Source organism: Pan paniscus, chromosome 11 (assembly GCF_029289425.2).
Source record: "Pan paniscus chromosome 11, NHGRI_mPanPan1-v2.0_pri, whole genome shotgun sequence".
In the NCBI taxonomy this organism is placed as follows: Eukaryota; Metazoa; Chordata; class Mammalia; order Primates; family Hominidae; genus Pan; species Pan paniscus.
The window spans coordinates 123,985,331-124,003,942 of record NC_073260.2 but is presented as its reverse complement, the minus strand read 5'-3'; the positions used below and the strand labels follow the sequence as shown (position 1 = coordinate 124,003,942).

Here is an 18,612-nt window from a genome sequence, read left to right as displayed (position 1 = left end):
AGAGCTGATTGGTCCATTTTGACAGGGTGCTGATTGGTGCATTTACAATCCCTGAGCTAGACACAAAAGTTCTCCAAGTCCCCACTAGATCAGCTAGACACAGAGCACTGACTGGTGCATTTGCAAACCTTGAGCTAGACACAGAGTGCTGATTGGTGTATTTACAATCCCTTAGCTAGACATAAAGGTTCTCCAAGTCCCCACTAGACTCAGGAGTCCAGCTGGCTTCACCTAGTGGATCCCGCACCAGGGCCGCAGGCGGAGCTGCCTCCCAGTCCTGCGCTGTGCGCCCGCACTCATGAGCCCTTGGGTAGTCAATGGGATTGGGCGCCGCGGAGCAGGGGGCGGTGCTCGTTGGGGAGGCTTGGGCTGCGCTGGAGTCCACAGCGGAGGCTCCGGCATGGTGGGCTGCAGGTCCCGAGCCTTGCCCCACGGGGAGGCAGCTGAGGCCCGGTGAGAATTCGAGCGCAGTGCTGGCGGGCTGACACTGCTGGGGAACCCAGCACACCCTCCGCAGCTGCTGGCCGGAGTGCTAAGCCCCTCACTGCCCAGGGGCCGGCCGCTCCAAGTGTGGGGCCCACCAAGCCCACACCTACCCAGAACTCCTGGCCTACCCAGAACTCCTGGCCCGCGAGCGTTGTGTGCAGCCCCAGTTCCCACCCACGGCTTTCCCTCCACATCTCCCCACAAGCAGAGGGAGCCGGCTCTGGCCTCGGCCAGCCCAGAGAGGGGCTCCCACAGTGCAGGGGCGGGCTGAAGGGCTCCTCAAGCACGGCCAGAGGGGGCGCCGAGAGCAAGCGAGGGCTGACAGCACGCTGTCACCTCTCAATGCCTATCTTAAACAGACCCTTTACATGGCATTGGTGGCAAGTGAGACTGGAAGTTCTTTGTGAAATGCTTGCATGATACAAGAGCCTTCTCGTAAATCTGTTTTAAAAGTGTCCTTTATTCTGAATACCATTTTGATGTGTGATCCACTGATGGAAGTCAATGATGTTGAACTAAGAAAATATATAGGTTACTAGCTATGAACCATTCCTTCATTAGTGCACTTGCTTGCTAATGGGTTAATTTGAATTGGGAATGAATCTTAGTCCACAAACCAGAGGTGCAGAGAATATTGCAGTTTGCTAAATAGACTTAATCTTGACTTTAAGCTTCTACTGCTTTCAGGTAGCAGAAAGATTCACCTCGATTATTCTTGGATTTCTTTCCCATATCACCCTCCCAGAGTTGTGCCAAGGTTCCAGGCTTTACTAATGTCATGATGTCAGGAAGGCCTGAGAAGTTATCCATTTACACCAGTCCCTACTGCTTCTGGGCTGCATTTGAGGCTAGGGAGGGTGCTTTGTCAGCATCCAGCCATCCTCCTGGGGTTGCTGCACACCTCGGGGTGCAGCCAGAGTGCAGGTATGGCCATCTGCCACTCAGAGTTTCACAGTCATTCACTTCCAAGATCTCCCTTAAGTGTGGGAGATCTTGCTATCTTCTCACCTGCTTTTCTCCTCAAGAAGGTAAGCCAGAGCCCTCGACCCTTGTGAATGAGGACATTTCAGAGAGAAGAACATTGAGAACTCTCCCTGCCCCAGAGTTGGTAACTGCTCAAATGCTGGCTGCCGCCAGGTGGTGCAAGAGGCGCTGCTTCTCTGTGGTCACCTAGCAGCAGTCTCCTGTGGCCAGTTCCCCACGTAGAGGTGGCAACTGCCCTTCCTCATGGCTACTTGCTGGAGGTTTGTGGGAGGAGGGGAGTATGGGGGGTGTGTGTGGCTTTACCTGCCCCAAATTGTCAGGAGGATTTGAGGCATTTCTTTGTTGTTGTTGTTGTTTGGCTGTTTGCAAAACCCATTTGGAAACCTGTTATTCCATAAGAGTAGCCTTCAAATTCTTAAGCATTTTCTTTAAATCTTCAGTGAAGTAATAAAAGTATTTCCTTTTCCCTTTTCTGGCAATGGGTAGTCTAGTTCTGTTAATATTCCTGCAAAGAAACTCATCTACCAGCCTCACTCACACTGTGCACTTTTGCCCTCAGAATCCTCAGTGGCTAGCCTAATTGACTACAGCCAGTTTAGATGATCAGCTACCTTCCTTTTGCCATTATTTCAGATGCTGCCTTGCCCATAGCACAACCAATGCATTTAAAAAATAAAAACATTTGGGGTGGGAGAACTATGATTAAATAAAGGAGATCTCTGTAGAATATGGCAAAGCTTGCACACAACTTTAATAAAAATATGCTGTCTTGAGTAACCAGCATATTACAGAGGCTCTGTGAATGCCTCTTCATCTAGAATTTCAGTACAAGCTGTACATAAAATATTTATACAGCCCAGTGTGCTTTGCCCCTCACAAAAGCGTGGGTTCAGATGTACACTGTTACTATAGATGTCACTAACATATAAGCCGGTGAAGAACCTTTAATGTATTTGTAATGTTAGCAAAGTATCTGTCATCAGATTAAACTTGTAGTGACTGACAATGTAGCCTTGGCTCCTAGCCAAAAATATTTTTTTTGATATCAGAATGACACTTAATAGTAAAGATATGTCATAGAGGAAGGGGAAGAAGAGAATTTACTAGAGAAACTTAAAAGAATGGTTGGTGCAGAACCTAGTAACTTGGTTTGTGGCTGGCAGAAATGGGAGTAGTCACTGGGATTACTTCTAAGGAGGAAATTTTACTACAAACACAGCTGGGAATAATTCTGTTACCAAGTCTTTTTTAGGATCAATACAGAGCTTATTTGTAAAAATTAAAATCTAACTATCACTTTATTGTCTATGGGTATCTGTTACATTTTATCTGTAAAAGAGGAATGGAAATGCCTGCCTAGTAGGTTCATCATAAGGACTGAGAGGATACGGGACCTTATTAAGTCCTCAGTAAGTAGCAGCAATTTTGCTTTTGTTTTTATGATGATTACTTCCACTCATGACTTTACCTGCATGTTCTTTAATCTTCAAAATAGATTAGTGAAGTAGTGATGTTTCCATTTTAGAAATAAAATACGCTGGGGAAACGAATTGTAATACACATGACAAAGCTTAATATTAGTATCCTTCTATGAAGGATCCCTCAGTATCCTTATATAAAGATCCTTTATGGCTCTAATATGCTTCAGTTGATTTTGTTCCTTGTAGGCAAAAGTTTCAATAAATATACTGTTTTCTCTCCATTATCAAGGATATATGGATTAATATTAACATATAAATATATAAATCCATTATATAGTAATATATATTAACATATACTTCCTTTATTAATATCCTGGATATATGAAATTAATATCTTGGATATATGAAAAGGTATTCCAGATCAATAAGGTGAACACAGTAGTAGAAAAATAGAGAACATGAACAAGAGTGTAAAAAGGTGCAAAGTGTTCAACCCCAAAGATATGCTAATCAAAATTTAAAAATTAAATCTATAGAATACAATGTAAGAAATAACATTACCCAGTGTTAGAGGGGGTGTGGAGGAGTGGGTATTGTCATGTGCCACTGGGTCAAACATTGTGTAGGGCAAATTAACAATATCAGATCCCCACATTTTCTGTACATTTGACCTTGACCTTATCCCAGGCAAATACTTGATGGTATAGTGAAGGATATCTTTCTCAGCATTAAATATATAATCAAAAATAGGAGGTGACTTAAGTGCTTCAAGGGAATTTATTAAAATGGATTATTGATCAGTCATTAAAAATGAAAGCATACAAGACTATTAAATGGTACAGAATTTCCATCAGAATAAGTGGGAAAAACAAGTTACAAGTAATACTGTATGATTCACTTTTAGTGAAACTTATGTGCACTTACACATTTGTGTATTATGTTTATGTGTGTCATGCATACATATAAAAGTGGAAGGTGGTTCAACAAAGTGCTAATTATCCTCATGATTTTTATTTTTTCTTTGATTTTTTTAAAATTTATTTATTTATTTATTTATTTTTTATTGATAATTCTTGGGTGTTTCTCGCGGGGGGGGGATTTGGCAGGGTCATAGGACAATAGTGGAGGGAAGGTCAGCAGATAAACAAGTGAACAAAGGTCTCTGGTTTTCCTAGGCAGAGGACCCTGCGGCCTTCCGCAGTGTTTGTGTCCCTGGGTACTTGAGATTAGGGAGTGGTGATGACTCTTAACGAGCATGCTGCCCTCAAGCATCGGTTTAACAAAGCACATCTTGCACCGCCCTTAATCTATTTAACCCTGAGTGGACACAGCACATGTTTCAGAGAGCACAGGGTTGGGGGTAAGGTCACAGATCAACAGGATCCCAAGGCAGAAGAAGTTTTCTTAGTACAGAACAAAATGAAAAGTCTCCCATGTCTACTTCTTTCTACACAGACACGGCAACCATCCGATTTCTCAATCTTTTCCCCACCTTTCCCGCCTTTCTATTCCACAAAGCCGCCATTGTCATCCTGGCCCGTTCTCAATGAGCTGTTGGGCACACCTCCCAGACGGGGTGGTGGCCGGGCAGAGGGGCTCCTCACTTCCCAGTAGGGGCGGCCGGGCAGAGGCGCCCCTCACCTCCCGGAAGAGGCGGCTGGCCGGGCGGGGGGCTGACTCCCCCACCTCCCTCCCGGACGGGGCGGCTGGCCTGGCGGGGGGCTGACCCCCCCCACCTCCCTCCCGGACGGGGTGGCTGCCGGGCAGAGACGCTCCTCACTTCCCAGACGGGGTGGCTGCGGGGTGGAGGGGCTCCTCACTTCTCGGACGGGGCGGTTGCCGGGCAGAGGGTCTCCTCACTTCTCAGACAGGGCGGCCGGGCAGAGATGCTCCTCACCTCCCAGACGGGGTCGCGGCCGGGCAGAGGTGCTCCTCACATCCCAGACGGGGCGGTGGGGCAGAGGCGCTCCCCACATCTCAGACGATGGGCGGCCGGGCAGAGACACTCCTTACTTCCTAGATGTGATGGCGGCCGGGAAGAGGTGCTCCTCACTTCCTAGATGGGATGGCGGCTGGGCGGAGATGCTCCTCACTTTCCAGACTGGGCAGCCGGGCAGAGGGGCTCCTCACATCCCAGACAATGGGCGGCTGGGCAGAGACGCTCCTCACTTCCCAGACGGGGTGGCGGCCGGGCAGAGGCTGCAATCTCGGCACTTTGGGAGGCCGAAGCAGGCGGCTGGGAGGTGGAGGTTGTAGTGAGCCGAGATCACGCCACTGTCCTCCAGCCTGGGCACCATTGAGCACTGAGTGAACGAGACTCCGTCTGCAATCCCGGCACCTCGGGAAGCCGAGGCTGGCGGATCACTTGCGGTTAGGGGCTGGAGACCGGCCTGGCCAACACAGCGAAACCCCGTCTCCACCAAAACCAGTCAGGCGTGGCGGCGTGAGCCTGCAACAGGCACTCGGCAGGGTGAGGCAGGAGAATCAGGCAGGGAGGTTGCAGTGAGCCGAGATGGCAGCAGTATAGTCCAGCTTCGGCTCAGCATGAGAGGGAGACCGTGGAAAGGGGAGAGGGAGAGGCAATACTATTTATGAATTTTTCTTTGATTTTTATGAACTTACAGTAAAGAACAAAGTACTACTTTGAAGGAAGAAAAATTATTTTTTAATAATTCAGCATAAATTACATAGGTTATCCAAAGATAGTAATATGGTATTTGATCTGAACCTAGACTTCTGTTCTGTTGATTTGACACATTTTGGTGTCTTTCCTTTTATGTTAAATAAGTAACTATCATTTACCTACAGCAGAAGAAGAATATAACTTAGCATTTGAGACTTGATAACATAGAGCTGTTGAATAGTTCTGTAAGATTTGTTAGGGAACCAAAACCAGGCATGTGAGGGTGGTGCTGGAAGAGAAAAGGCGGGAAGGGTTTGCAGTCAGCTGTCAGTTATCTTCAGCTTTCAGGCTCGCTGCACATGGACAGGTGAGGAGCAAGGGAAGAAGAGCAAGCTTGGGTATTTCGTTGAGCTGTTAAGTTCAGGGTTAGAAAATGACCAGCACAAACCTTTTGGCTTGAGAGCCAAAGTTCTTGGCAGGAAGTCTCTGCTTGTTTCCGTTTGCCTTCCTCCCAGTTTCTCCTCAATGCCTTGCAGTCAGCGTCCTGTATCTGCCATTTTGAAAACTGCCCTCAGGGGTCATGAGTGACCCCCTTCCTAATTGTTAAACCCAGTGACATTTTGTCCTTACCTGCAGCATTTGATGTGTTACTCAACTCTCTTTGGGCTTGTGTGCCTCTCCACCCTTGTGGTTATTCTCCTGCCTCTGTAAACACTCAGTGTCTTCTTCCATGTCCCTTGACCCTTCACTGTGTCTTCTACTGATTCCCCTTAGAACTTTCATTTACCCCTGGAGCTTCAACCATCATCTTCAGGTAAAACTCTAGCAACAAGTCGTCTTTCCCCGCTGTGCATCATCCTTGCTGCCATTGAGAGTTTGGTCTTAAAATGGTACTTGCAATTAGAACACGTTCACTTTGTCACAAAATCTGACAGACATTGGACATACTTAGAATTCATATCTGGCTTCCTGAGACAGCTGTCAGATTGTCTACCAATGGTCTACCCATTGATGATGGAACAAGCTCCTTGTATCAGCCTCAAATAAAAATGATGGAATTAATAAAAGACGCTTACGTTAAGGCACAAAGGCCTATGGATTTCAAAAAGCATTGACAGAACCGATCCAAAAAATATGTAGTTTGTAAAAACTCTAATACAGTCCACACTGAAGTAAAAAGCTTAACTTAGAATAATCCAAATAGTCTTTGTCAGCTGGACAGCTAATCTTGGTGAACATGGAAGAGTAGACAATAATGTTAAGGCAGTGTGTGAGGGTTAAATTGTTTGCGAGGTCGGCATTGCTGGGGCTTTGGATTCAAACTGGGCCTTGAAAGAGGGGGTAAGAAAAGTCTATGGGGAACTGATGGGCACAAAGGCAGGGTGTAAGTGTGTGTTCTTGGGAAAATGATCAGACTAATCTGATTGAATAGAAGACGTTTATTGGAAACTAAAGGAAGATAAAGTAGTGATAGATAATGGAAGAACTGAAGGTCAACAGGGGAGTTTATATGTGATGGAAGAGAAAATCATTATCACTAAGGATGTAGATGTAAGAAAACGTTAGGTTTGGAAGTTATAAGACAAGAGAACTTCAAAGTTTGTGGGATTCTGTAAGGTGGGATGGGAATAACCAATATTGTTGAGTACCTGCTGTGTGATCTGTAAGGCATAAGATGTCATTATTATTTTACAGCAAGCTTTGGAGTAGATGTACTAGTTCCCATTTTATGCATAGTGAGATGGAATTTTGAGCAGACATACTTGTCTAAGTTTTGCAGAGTGGCTGGACCAGGATTCATGCCCAGTGACATCTGACTTCAAAGCACAGTGAGGATGGAGAATGTTGAGACCAGTTCTTCATTTTACAGTCAAGGGGATGGGCCCAGGCCTGTTCAAGGTTACAGGAATAGGATGAAAGGAATTTCTCTGTAAGAGAGAGTGGATAGGCTGTGATCTGCAGAGGGTCCAAGTTAGAGGCTCTTGTTATAAACAGATGAGGTATGCCAAGGAAGTTGGGTTCAGCAGTGTGATAGGAGTGAAAAAGAAGGGGTAGAGAGCAGCTGGACATTCGGGGAAAGTGGTGGTGACTGTTAGTGGAAGGTAATGACGAGAGAGATGACTTGAAAACAGTTCCGAGGTTTTAGTCCAAGGGAACTGCCATTAACAGTTTTAGGAGAAAAGCCGTGTGTTTGTTATGGAGTGGTCTGAGTAAGTATGATAGATATTAAAAAATACATAAAAATAGAGTGGTATGCATGTGCTGAATTATGTATGTACTACCAAACACACGGAGGAGGAGAACAGAACAGAAGGTGGAAAGCTATGAGGGATCCAGCGCTTTTCTTTGCAGTGGTGGAGAGTCACAAGAGCAAATAGCTAACCTTTACCTAAAGCAAAAGGGACTCTTTGCATGATATCTTAGGCTCCCTTTTATTCTGGCCTGCCCCTGCACCCCCAGCAGGAAAGTGGCTTAACTGTACTTTGATTTCCAAAATGCATAGCAGTCTCTAGTATTGATTCCCCTCTCCTGCAGATCTCAAGCCTAAAAATGAGTATTGTTCCATTACATTTCCCTCAAAGACATTTCTTTTTCCTTTCAGAATGATGGTCACTATACTGGATGGACTTCTGAACTAGTGAATTACTTTCATCTTTTGATCACACTAGGAAATTGTCCACCGAGTTGAAATATTTATTGCAGTAATTTCTGGCCTTACATAATTAAGGTAACATATCATTTTTTTCTTTATAACTATCATGAAGTTGTCATGTTTGTTTCCTTTAACTTTGCTTTTTAGAGGTACGAATCTGTTCTCTAGTCTTTTATGCTCCAGTGATCTGTTCAGACTGCTCTTGATCTACAAATGTATGATTGCAGAAAAGACTTTTATAGGATGAAATATGAGCAAGCTGTTTTACTCTGAAGAATAAAAGTGAATTGTATTACTCTGCAGATTAAGTCAATAAATACCCCATTTTCATAAACACAATATGCATAGACTAGATAATACTAGGGAAACTTGATAGATCAAAAGGAGTATTAAGACTGCTTGAAAAAAATGGAGATACTCAATTTATTGCAGGCTTTATTCAATAAACCTAGAAAATAGTTTAAATCAAAATCTGTTACTCTGTTTCTAGAGATAATCAGTGTTAAAATTGTGCTATATTATTTTCCAAGTTTTTAGAATATGTGCATGTGTTGTGTTAGCTTTCTCTATTTTTGCAACTTGAGTAACATTTATTGCATGCTTGTGCTGTGCCAAGCTAAATACCAAGCATTTTATATATATTAATTTATTCTCATAACCCTTGGGGTTAGTACTTTTATTATCCTCATTTATACACAGGACAATTGAAGCTCAGAGAAATTAGCCAGGCACAGTGGCTCACTCCTGTAATGCCAGCACTTTGGGAGGCCAAGGCAGGCAGATCACTTGAGGTCAGAAGTTCGAGACCAGCCTGGCCAACATGGTGAAACCCCGTCTCTAATAAAAATAGAAAAATTAGCTGGGCGTGGTGGCACATGCCTGTAATCCCAGCTACTAGAGAGGCTGAGGCAGGAGAATTGCTTGAACCTGGGAGGCAGAGGTTGCGTTGTGCTGAGATTGCACCATTGCACTCTAGCCTGGGTGACAGAGCTAGAGTTGGTCTCAAGCAAAAAAAAAAAAAAAAAGAAAAAAAGAAATGACTTGCCCATGTTCACATAGGTGGTAAACCCACACTGGTTCAGAACTTAAACCAGTGAGATACCAAAGCCCATATCAGTGGGCTTTTTTACATACTTCTTTTCCTTAATAAAATGCTTATTCCTTTTTTCTACAGCATCATTTTAAATGACAGCATAGTATTCAGATATATGGAAATGTAATGATTTCTCTATCCCATCTCCTTTTATTAGACATTTATATTGTTTCTTATTATTTACTTTTAGAAATAACATTGCAGTGAACATCTGTCATGCACGTCTATGATTATTTCCTTAGGATAAATTGCTACAAGTGGCATTGCTGAACACTGATAGAATGTAGCACTCAGGTGTTGATGTATTCTGTTAATTTACTCTGTTGATGTACTGTTTTCTCGAAAGGCCACACCAGTTTATAATCTCAGTAGCAGTATATTGAAGTACCTGGTAACTTTCAGCTCTCAGCAACATTGGTAGTTAGCAATTTGAAAAAAAAAAGTGATTGTTTTTAAAAAACATTCTAGGTATTCCTTTTTAAGTCCATATTATCTCTTGCCTCTAATGCTGTAGTAGTCATGATCTCCTTACTGGTTTATTTCTATCTAGCACCCGCTTTGCCACTAACAGAATCGGATAGGGCACGGACTGTAGAGTTAGATGCCTGGGTTCAAATCATGACTGTGCTCTGCCTCAATTTCCCCGTAAGTAAAATGAAAATAGTAATAAAAGCCCTCTGGTAAAGTACTTTAGAACAGTGGCTGACTTTTGGTATGTGTTCAGTAATTGTTGGCCTACTAGTATTGTCTTCCAGAAGTCCCTGCTTATATGATTAAAAAAACCCAAGGTTATACTTGTTTTTGAATTGTAATTATTACCAAATCAGTAAATCACAGTAGAAACTAAAGTGCTGACCTTGAAGCATTGTTAGTGTCAACACTGTGACCAACCTGAAGATCACAAATTACCTTCCGCGACTCAGTTGATGCTGAGAGGTCAGGGATAGAGTAATAACAGGAATAACTAGAATGTTAAAGTGCTTTATATTAAGCTGCCAGTGCACTTCCACACACATTATCTCATTTGATCCTCACAACACAGCTGTGAAGGAGATGGAGCGGGTATTATTAATCTCATCTTACAGAGGAGGAAATTGACTTGGAGGATTAAGTGGCTTGCTCACTGATGGTTGTGGAAATGGTCAGTGGCAGAGCTGAATGTGTACTCTGGGCCTTCTGACTGTAAATACTTACTCTTGATGCTTCATAACATCATGATAAGCTAAGGAGGTGCAGGTGTAGATGCCCAGGTCTGGAGATTTGCTGGAAAAGAAGGAGCAAAAGAGGATGCCACTGGGAGGAGGCAGCAGAGTTGGGGTAAGGAAACTTAGATATACTAAAAGAGAGGGAGGTACCCAGTGGGGAGAGAGGTGGGGAAGGAGTCATAAAGAAAGGGAAAAACAGGGGGCCAGGACTTCCGTGACTACAGGGCTGGCTGAATAGATCAGGGTGGAGGGCTTCATCTTTGAGACTGAAGGAATGCGTCCCCTGAGCCAGGAAGGAGGGAGGAGATGGAGCAAGTAGACACAGGTGATTTGAAACAGAAAGGAACATTAAGAGGGCTGAAGGATTGTGGCCTGAATGAAGAAAGAAGGAAGTATTTATTTCTGGAGAGTAAAAGTAGTAGGTTTGGGGTTTTAGATTTGAGAAAGGGAAACCATTTAGAGTATCTGTGTGGGAAATGGGCCAAGGAATTAGAAATGCCTGCCAGAGACCTCTGCAGGATGCAGGACCCAGATAAAAACGTCTGGGCTCCAAGTCGACAGATTCTGTGAACCCCTTAGGCATGCTAAGGATTTCCTTGCCAGATGATGTAACTATCTGAGGATGTTTCTTTGTGAGCTCAGTGCTAGACAGGCACAGGAGCAGTATTAGGATGGAAACATTTCTTAATTGCTTGAGGAGTGAGGAAAAAAACGGCACTCTGCAATAACCCTCATGTTTCCAAATACCAAAGCAGCTATTGGGCTGTGCTCCTGTCTGGGTACCTTTTACTCAGGAGTTAAGTGCCACGTGATGATATTTATGGTTGCTTTTTAGGGGGTACATGGTTTTTTAATTAGTGAAGACCGAGTAGCAATAGTTTTGTTTTGTGTTCTAATAGCCTTTGTTATTATAGTCAGGGAGGTGAAGTGAGGAGATGATAGATGCTTTCCTAATCTGTGAAATGAGGAGTTGGACTAGGCAGATGCTCCCCAAAGTCCCTTTCTAACATGACCATTTTCTCATCCAACTCCAGTCTACGCTGCCTCCTCTCCATCTCCTCCTTTACCAGACAGTTCAGTGTGTCTCAAGTTTTATTTTATGGTGCTTTAGATATATATATGTATATTTTTGCTTAGAGACGTCATGCATTATTATTAGAGACTTCATGCAGTATGTAGTGACTGTAGAAAATGAAAGATGTATCGATAAATAAAAGACCTGTTAAAAATATGTAACTTTACCACCATTAAATAACCACTGTTTATATTCTTCCAGAGATTTTTTTTTTTAGGTGTGTATGCCTAAATAAGATTCTTAAATACACAAATGCACCCTGTTTTTCTCAGATGAAAATTATAAACCTCTCTCCTTATCAGTAGTCACTGCTGTGTAATTATTAAAGGTTGATGAAGACTCTGTTTCAGGAATGTATTTTAACAAATCTCACTTTGGACATATACATTAATGTACATTCTTCTAACTGTATTTGTGAGGCTGCTCTTAATTATTTTCTTATAAAATTAGGAAAGAGGTTTAATATATAATACACATTGCCTGGAAGACTGAACCGATTTACAGTTCCATCACCAGTATGCGAGAGGTCTCTTTTCCCACACCCTTAACATTGGATAGTGGAGTTTAAAACAAACAAAGAAAAAAACCTTACCAGTTTTATAGACAGATGAACATCTTTTCATATGCCATTTATATTCCTTTGTGAGTTTTCTGTTCATATCCTTTGCCCATTTCTCCAGAGGGGTATTTGCTATTTTTGTTACTGACTTGCAGCAACGAGATTTTAAAGATTTAAAATTTTTAAATGTCTTTTATTATAAAAGTATGTTAGTTTTGATAATTTCTTTCAATTTTTATACTGCTTTTAAATGTATATAAATATTTAATTTTAGGTTGTCAAATCTTTTCCTTTATGGTTTCCATATAGGCTAACTAGGAAGTAAGAATGCCTTGGTATTTGTTGCCCATTGTCAGTTCTTTACATAGCAGAGTAATCTCTTTCAAGTGTGATCACATCTTGGCATACCCCTGCCTGAGCTCGTCATGGCATTCTTGTTATCATGGCCTGCAGGGCCTGGCACGATCTTGCTTTTCCTGCTGTAAAGCCCCACCTCTTGTCACTCACCCTTGAACACTATGTTCCAGCCCCACTGGTCTCTTCTCAGTCCAGGGAATATGCCAACCTCCTTCCTGTCCCTGAAATTCTGCAGGTACAGTTTCTTTGCTTGGAAAATGTGTGCACATGCACACACACACACACACACTCTTTTGAGCACTTGTCAATATGCAATTATTTATTTATCTATTTTTGAGATGCAGTCTCGCCTAGGCTGGAGTTCTGTGGTGCGATCTTGGCTCACTCTGCAACCTCTGCCTCCTGGGTTCAAGTGATTCTCGTGCCTCAGCCTAGCAAGTAGCTGGGATTACAGGTGCCCACTACGACGCCCAGCTAATTTTTGTATTTTCAGTAGAGTTGGGGTTTCACCGTGTTAGCCAGGCTGATCTCAAACTCCTGACCTCAGGTGATCCACCCACCTCAGCCTCCGAAAGTGCTGGGATTACAGGAATGAGCCACTGTGCCCAGCCACAATTATTATTTCTTATTAACTTACTCTTTTCCTGTTTCCCCCTCCAGCCTGTAACACCATAGGGGCAGGGACCTTGTCTGTGTTATCCACAGTGACGTCTCTAGTGCTTAACATGTAGTATTTGTAGGAGATCGGTCAGGGTGGTGGAAGAAATTGTAGGAAAAGATGCAAACCTTCTTGGAAGAGGTTTTGCAAAAGCTTCAAAAAAGGGTTTGGCTGAAGGCAGCCAAATTCTCTTACCTGGAGCCTGAGAGCAAAGGTTAGATAACAAGGGGATGTAAAGGAATTGATCTAGGTAAGTTAGTTTACTTAGGCCTCCGAACCTGGCCTTTAATCATCTGTGCGCAGGACTGCTCTCTCCCAGGGAGCAGCGGGAAGCCGGGGGAGGGGGAACCATGTTCATTACCCACAAGTGTGTTGACTCAAAGACTTTGTCATTAAATCCATACTGAATAAATCCCCGCAGCACTGGCTTGTCAGGGCCACAGCTGCTATGACTCTTTCTTTCTGTGAGCACCCCGATCCCCTAGCCCGCTCTTTCACTGGATACCTGTGTCTAAGTGCGTTTTGTCATCCATCGCTCAGCCAGAATCTGCCGGTCAGACCTGGCAAGTATTTATAGAAGAAATGAATATTACATCTCTAACCACAAGATTGCACAGGCATTTAACTATATTTACCTTATTGTAGTTTTATGGTTTCATCTCACATTTTAAAATATTTTAGCTGTATGAAACTTAGTTTGAAATGTGATTTGAGATAGGAATTAAAATTAATTTCTTTCCCAAATGAATAGCCACCTGCACTTTTTGTAGTTCTTGTTTATTAGAGAGTCCTTACTCAAAGTATAGTCCTTAAGCACTATTATATTTTTGTTTCTTTTGTTTGCTTTTCTCTCCTTGGGTAGTCCTTTGTGCAAAACGTAAGTGCAGAAACTGCTCATTGACTTGAGCCAAATTCCTCATGAGCATGCTGGCTCAATACCAAGAAAGATGATCTTGGCGTCACCCACCATAGCCTACCTTCTAAGAAGAAAGAAGACATAATGTGACTGACTTAGGGATTTGTACTATTTGTTCAATATGTAATGCTAGTAGACAATCTTGTCTTAGATAATTCTGGCCGCCAGTTTTTTTAAACTGTTGAAACCTGGAAATTTGAACATTCCAGTGACTACCTTTCCTAACTGCCTCTTATCTCTAGATGTGGAATAAAAATCCTTTGGCAGACCATGTGTTCCAGTTTTTGGTTTGGAAAATACGGATTATTATTCTTTTCCTTATTTTAACTCTTTGAAAATTAAAATTAATGACAAAAGTCAGATGTGCTCATTGTCACATATTCAAACAATAAAACATACAGACAAAGAAAGGATTCTTGTATCCCACTTTTTGATCCTATTCCTAATATAACCACTGCTGAGTTTATTGTATATACTTTCAGACATTTTTTATGCTTAGTGGATATATTAGATCTTTGTGCAACCCCCCCCCCAATATACTTGCATTTTTTTTTTTTGACTAATGTCATAAACTTTGTTATACACCTCAGTGGGATTTAAAAACACTTGAAGCCTTTGTTTTTTGGCTGGTGGCAAAAAAACCAGAGTAACTTAGAGAAGTTACCCATTGATGTTGTCACAGGGCTTTAAGTACGAAGACCTGATTTGTTTGTGTAAATCGTTGGATGTAATCTCACAGAGGGCCAGGGCTTGGGCACATTCCGAAACATGGTGTAATCTGATAATGATGATTTCCATCCCACTACAGAGGAAGAAATGGAGACTCAAAAGGGACAGAAGTGAATTCTTCCAAATTTATGAAAATGAACACTTAGCTAAAATGTGTTCACTGGGTTATGACAAGTAACTGGATTTCTAGGAAATGGGATGGCAGGTGGGGTGCTATCAGTTGATAAAATTTTTTATAACCATGTCTCTTATTTCTGCTTCCCTCCCCCAGCCATGGGAACACAAGATAAATTTGGAGTAGGTGAGGGTGGAGAGCAAAGTGACTCCCTGGGCTGTGCCCTCCACACTGGTTTTAGAAAGCATGCAGCTGACTGCCCTGGGGTCTGATCTATGGTGCTGCGCTGGAGAGAACTGTAAGGTCTGCTGTAAGTGATGGGGGCTGTGGACTTATGCAGAAGTGCACTCGTTGGGTGTTTTCACAGTACCCACCTTATTATACTAGAGAGGCAAGTTTCATTGCTTAAGGGGACAATTTATGGCAATAGGCTTATCTCCTTGTTTTAGCTCTTTATGTTTTTCTGCCTTTAATAAAATGTGAAGTCACAAAGCAATTAAATAGTAGTGTAGTTTTCAGGCAGGAGGTGGAGAAAGGCTAACTAGGGGGAAAAGGCCAACATGATTGACAGAGGCTGGCTGGAGATTTACATTGAGAATAACTCGTTCTTCAAAACTTTCTTCATTTTCTGGTGAGAATTATGGGACAAATCATATACCAGAAGCATGGATGATTAAAAATGTAGGAGTTATGATTTCTTTTTGACTTTGTAAGTCTCTAAATGCTCCACCTTAACATAGAGTTCTCATTTCAAAATGGGAACCAGCCCTGCCAGAGACTAAAGAGAGCCAGAAATACTCTAAAGTCTTAAATAGTTAGTAAGTGTGAGATTGTTTATATTTTGTAAAATGTCTTAAGATGCAATGAAATGGAGAATCCCTGAGTGTTTTTTTTTGATTTCCTAAACTCTGATCCACAATTATAGATGTTTTTGAAGGTTCAAAAATATTGAATGTGATTTCCGTTGTTTCTAGAATTTAAAAAAATTAATAATTTTTAATAATGACACTTTAAATGAGGAGAAGGCTTTTAAAACCAAATATAAAAATCTGGAGAGTTCAGATTCCCTGTCTCTCCTCTTTCAACCTTTAATGTATAAAACAAATTCTTTTGATTCAGCCACTGTGTATTGATAATGGCTTATTTATTACAATCAGAGGAATTAAACAAAGATATATAGATACTTTGTCATCTTTTCTTATTATAGAAACAGTTTGATTTTAAGAATTTTTATTCAGAACTCAGATTCGAAAAGAAAAGAATTTTTAGAAAAGTTGCCTTTTAATTTAAATTTCTTGTTTTGTCCGAATAATCACATTGAAATAGCCAAAACAAATAGTATAAATTAAAATGCAATGATGGCCCGGCATGGTGGCACATGACTGTAGTCCCAGCTACTCAGGAAGCTAAGGCCAGCAGATTGCTTGAGCCCAGGAGTTCAAGACCAGCTGGGGCAACATGGTGAGACCCTGTCTCTACTTTTAAAATGTGGTGATTGGTACCTGTTGAGAGAAGGGTTAACTGAAAGTTATTCACATGGCCCAGAAAGTGGCTGAAAAGTGCTCTTTCTGGTGTGAATTTCTCTTGCTGTGAAAGCACTCTGAAGGGGAGACCTAATGCCATTGCAGGAGCACTTCAGCTCCAAACTTGAGCGTTGCAAACAGAACAAGAACCCGAGGAAAAGCCTGCAAAATGAGCCTGCTGCGATATAGGGTGTGCTTTTGGACAGTTATTCATAAGAATTTTTTTCTTTTTTGTTTTTCTTTTGTTTGAGACAGTGTCTCACTCTGTTGCCCAGGCTAGAGAGCAGTGGCGTGATCATGGCTTACTGAAGCCTCAAATTCCTGGGCTCAAGCAGTCCTCCCACCTCAGTCTCCTGAGTAGCTGGGACTGCAGGAATGCACCACCACATCTGGCTAATTTATTTTTTGTAGAGGTGAAGTCTTGCTTTGTTGCCCGGGTTGGTCTCAAACTCCTGGACTCAGGTGATCCTCCTGCATGGACCTCCCAAAGTGCTGGGATTATAGGCATGAGCCACTGTGCCCAGCCTCATGAGAAGATTTATGATGATAGATAGAAGAATTATTAATTTCCACAGTTTGACAAATGATAACAAACAGCTTTTACAGTTTGAGCATCCTCTATCCCAAATGCTTGGGACTAGAAGTATTTCGGACTTTGGACTTTTTTGAATTTGGGAATATTTGCATATACATAATGAAATTTCTTGGGGATGAGACGCAAGTCTAAATACAAAGTTCGTTTATGTTTCATATACACCTTAGATACAAAGACTGAAGGTAACTTTATACAATATTTTTAATAATTTTGTGCATGAAATAAAGTTTTGACCGCATTTTGGCTGTAACCTGTCACATGAGGTCAGGTGTGAAATTTCCACTTTTGGTGTCATGTCAGCATTCAGAAAGTGTTGGATTTTGGAGCATTTCTATTTCAGATTTTTGGATTAAGGACGTTCAACTTGTATACCAAGTTACTAAATATTTTTTGAGTTCCTACCCACATCCCTGTGTATGGGCTCTAGAAGCAGCCATGGTTTAGTTTCCTCACCTGTAAGGGAGGGTGTAGAACTTCTTTTAATGTACATCACTGTAGGTTAAGTTCGGGTAGAGAAAAGACTAAAGGCAACCAAGGCTGGCTGTCCTCTGAGCCCCTATGCTAAGCTGAAGTAGGCTTTTGTTTCTGGCAATGGATCATTTTGCCGTCACGGAGCCAGTGATTATTTACCACCCCTGGTTTTGAGTAGCTTTCCTTTTCCCCTGGCAATAGCTCTTAGAGTCTTTCACAGAGAGGCAACGGGATTCAGAAGATGCCCGTTTACACTGGTACCACTGTCTCGTTATGTCATGGTAAAGTAATGAAGTCCACCATCATTACTTTACCAGTTCCCCATTGGTGTTTTGGTCTTACCTATATGTTATTTTTTTTAACTTTTATTTATTTTTAATGAGATGAAATTCACATAATATAACAATAGGCAGTTTAATAATTGACAATTCAGATGTATTTAGTACATTCATAATATTGTGTAGCTGCCACCTCTCTCTAGTTCCAGAACATTTTTGTCACTACAAAAGAAAACCCCGTACCCAGTAATCAGTAGCACACTATTCTCTCCTCTGTCTCATCCCTGACAATCATTAATCTGCTTTCAGTCTCTATGAATTTACAATTCTAGATACCACATGTAAAATAAATGTTCTCATACAGTATGTGACCTTTTGTGTCTGGCTTCTTTCACTTAGTGTATTCATCCATGTTGTAATGTCTTCGCCATTTTATGGCTGAATAGTCCATGGTACGGATATATCATAATTTGTTTATCCATTCATCTGTTGATAGATTTTTGATTTTTTCCCCACCTTTTAATTCTTATGAATAAGGCTGCTTTGAACATCGGTGTATAAGTACTTGAGTCCCTGTTTTCAGTTCTTTTAGGTTCATACTTAGAGGTGTAATTGCTGGGTTGTATGGCAAGTCTGTGTAACCTTTTTGCAAAACTGTTTTCCACAGGGCCAAACCATTTCTAGTCTCACCAACTATGTACGAGGTTCCAATTTTTCCATATCCTTGCAAACATTTATTTTCCCTTTTTAAAAAAATTATAGTTGTCCTTGTGGGTATAAAGTAGTATTTTATTATGGTTTTGATTTATATTTTCCTAATGATTAATGGTATTTATCTTTCTATGTACACATTGGCCATTTGTATATCTTC

The 18,612-nt window shown here is 41.8% G+C and overlaps 1 protein-coding gene across 5 annotated transcripts in view; it reads left to right on the top strand.

Annotated features, from left to right (window-relative positions):
* The window catches only part of KANK1 (KN motif and ankyrin repeat domains 1), a 276,823-nt gene that overhangs the window by 109,581 nt on the left and 148,630 nt on the right, over positions 1 to 18,612 (top strand). For all 5 annotated transcript variants that reach the window (XM_055092205.1, XM_055092208.1, XM_055092206.1 and 2 more), the window contains one exon: positions 8,117 to 8,242. The gene's annotated coding sequence lies outside the window, so the exon portion shown is untranslated. The remainder of the gene's footprint in view (positions 1 to 8,116; positions 8,243 to 18,612) is intronic.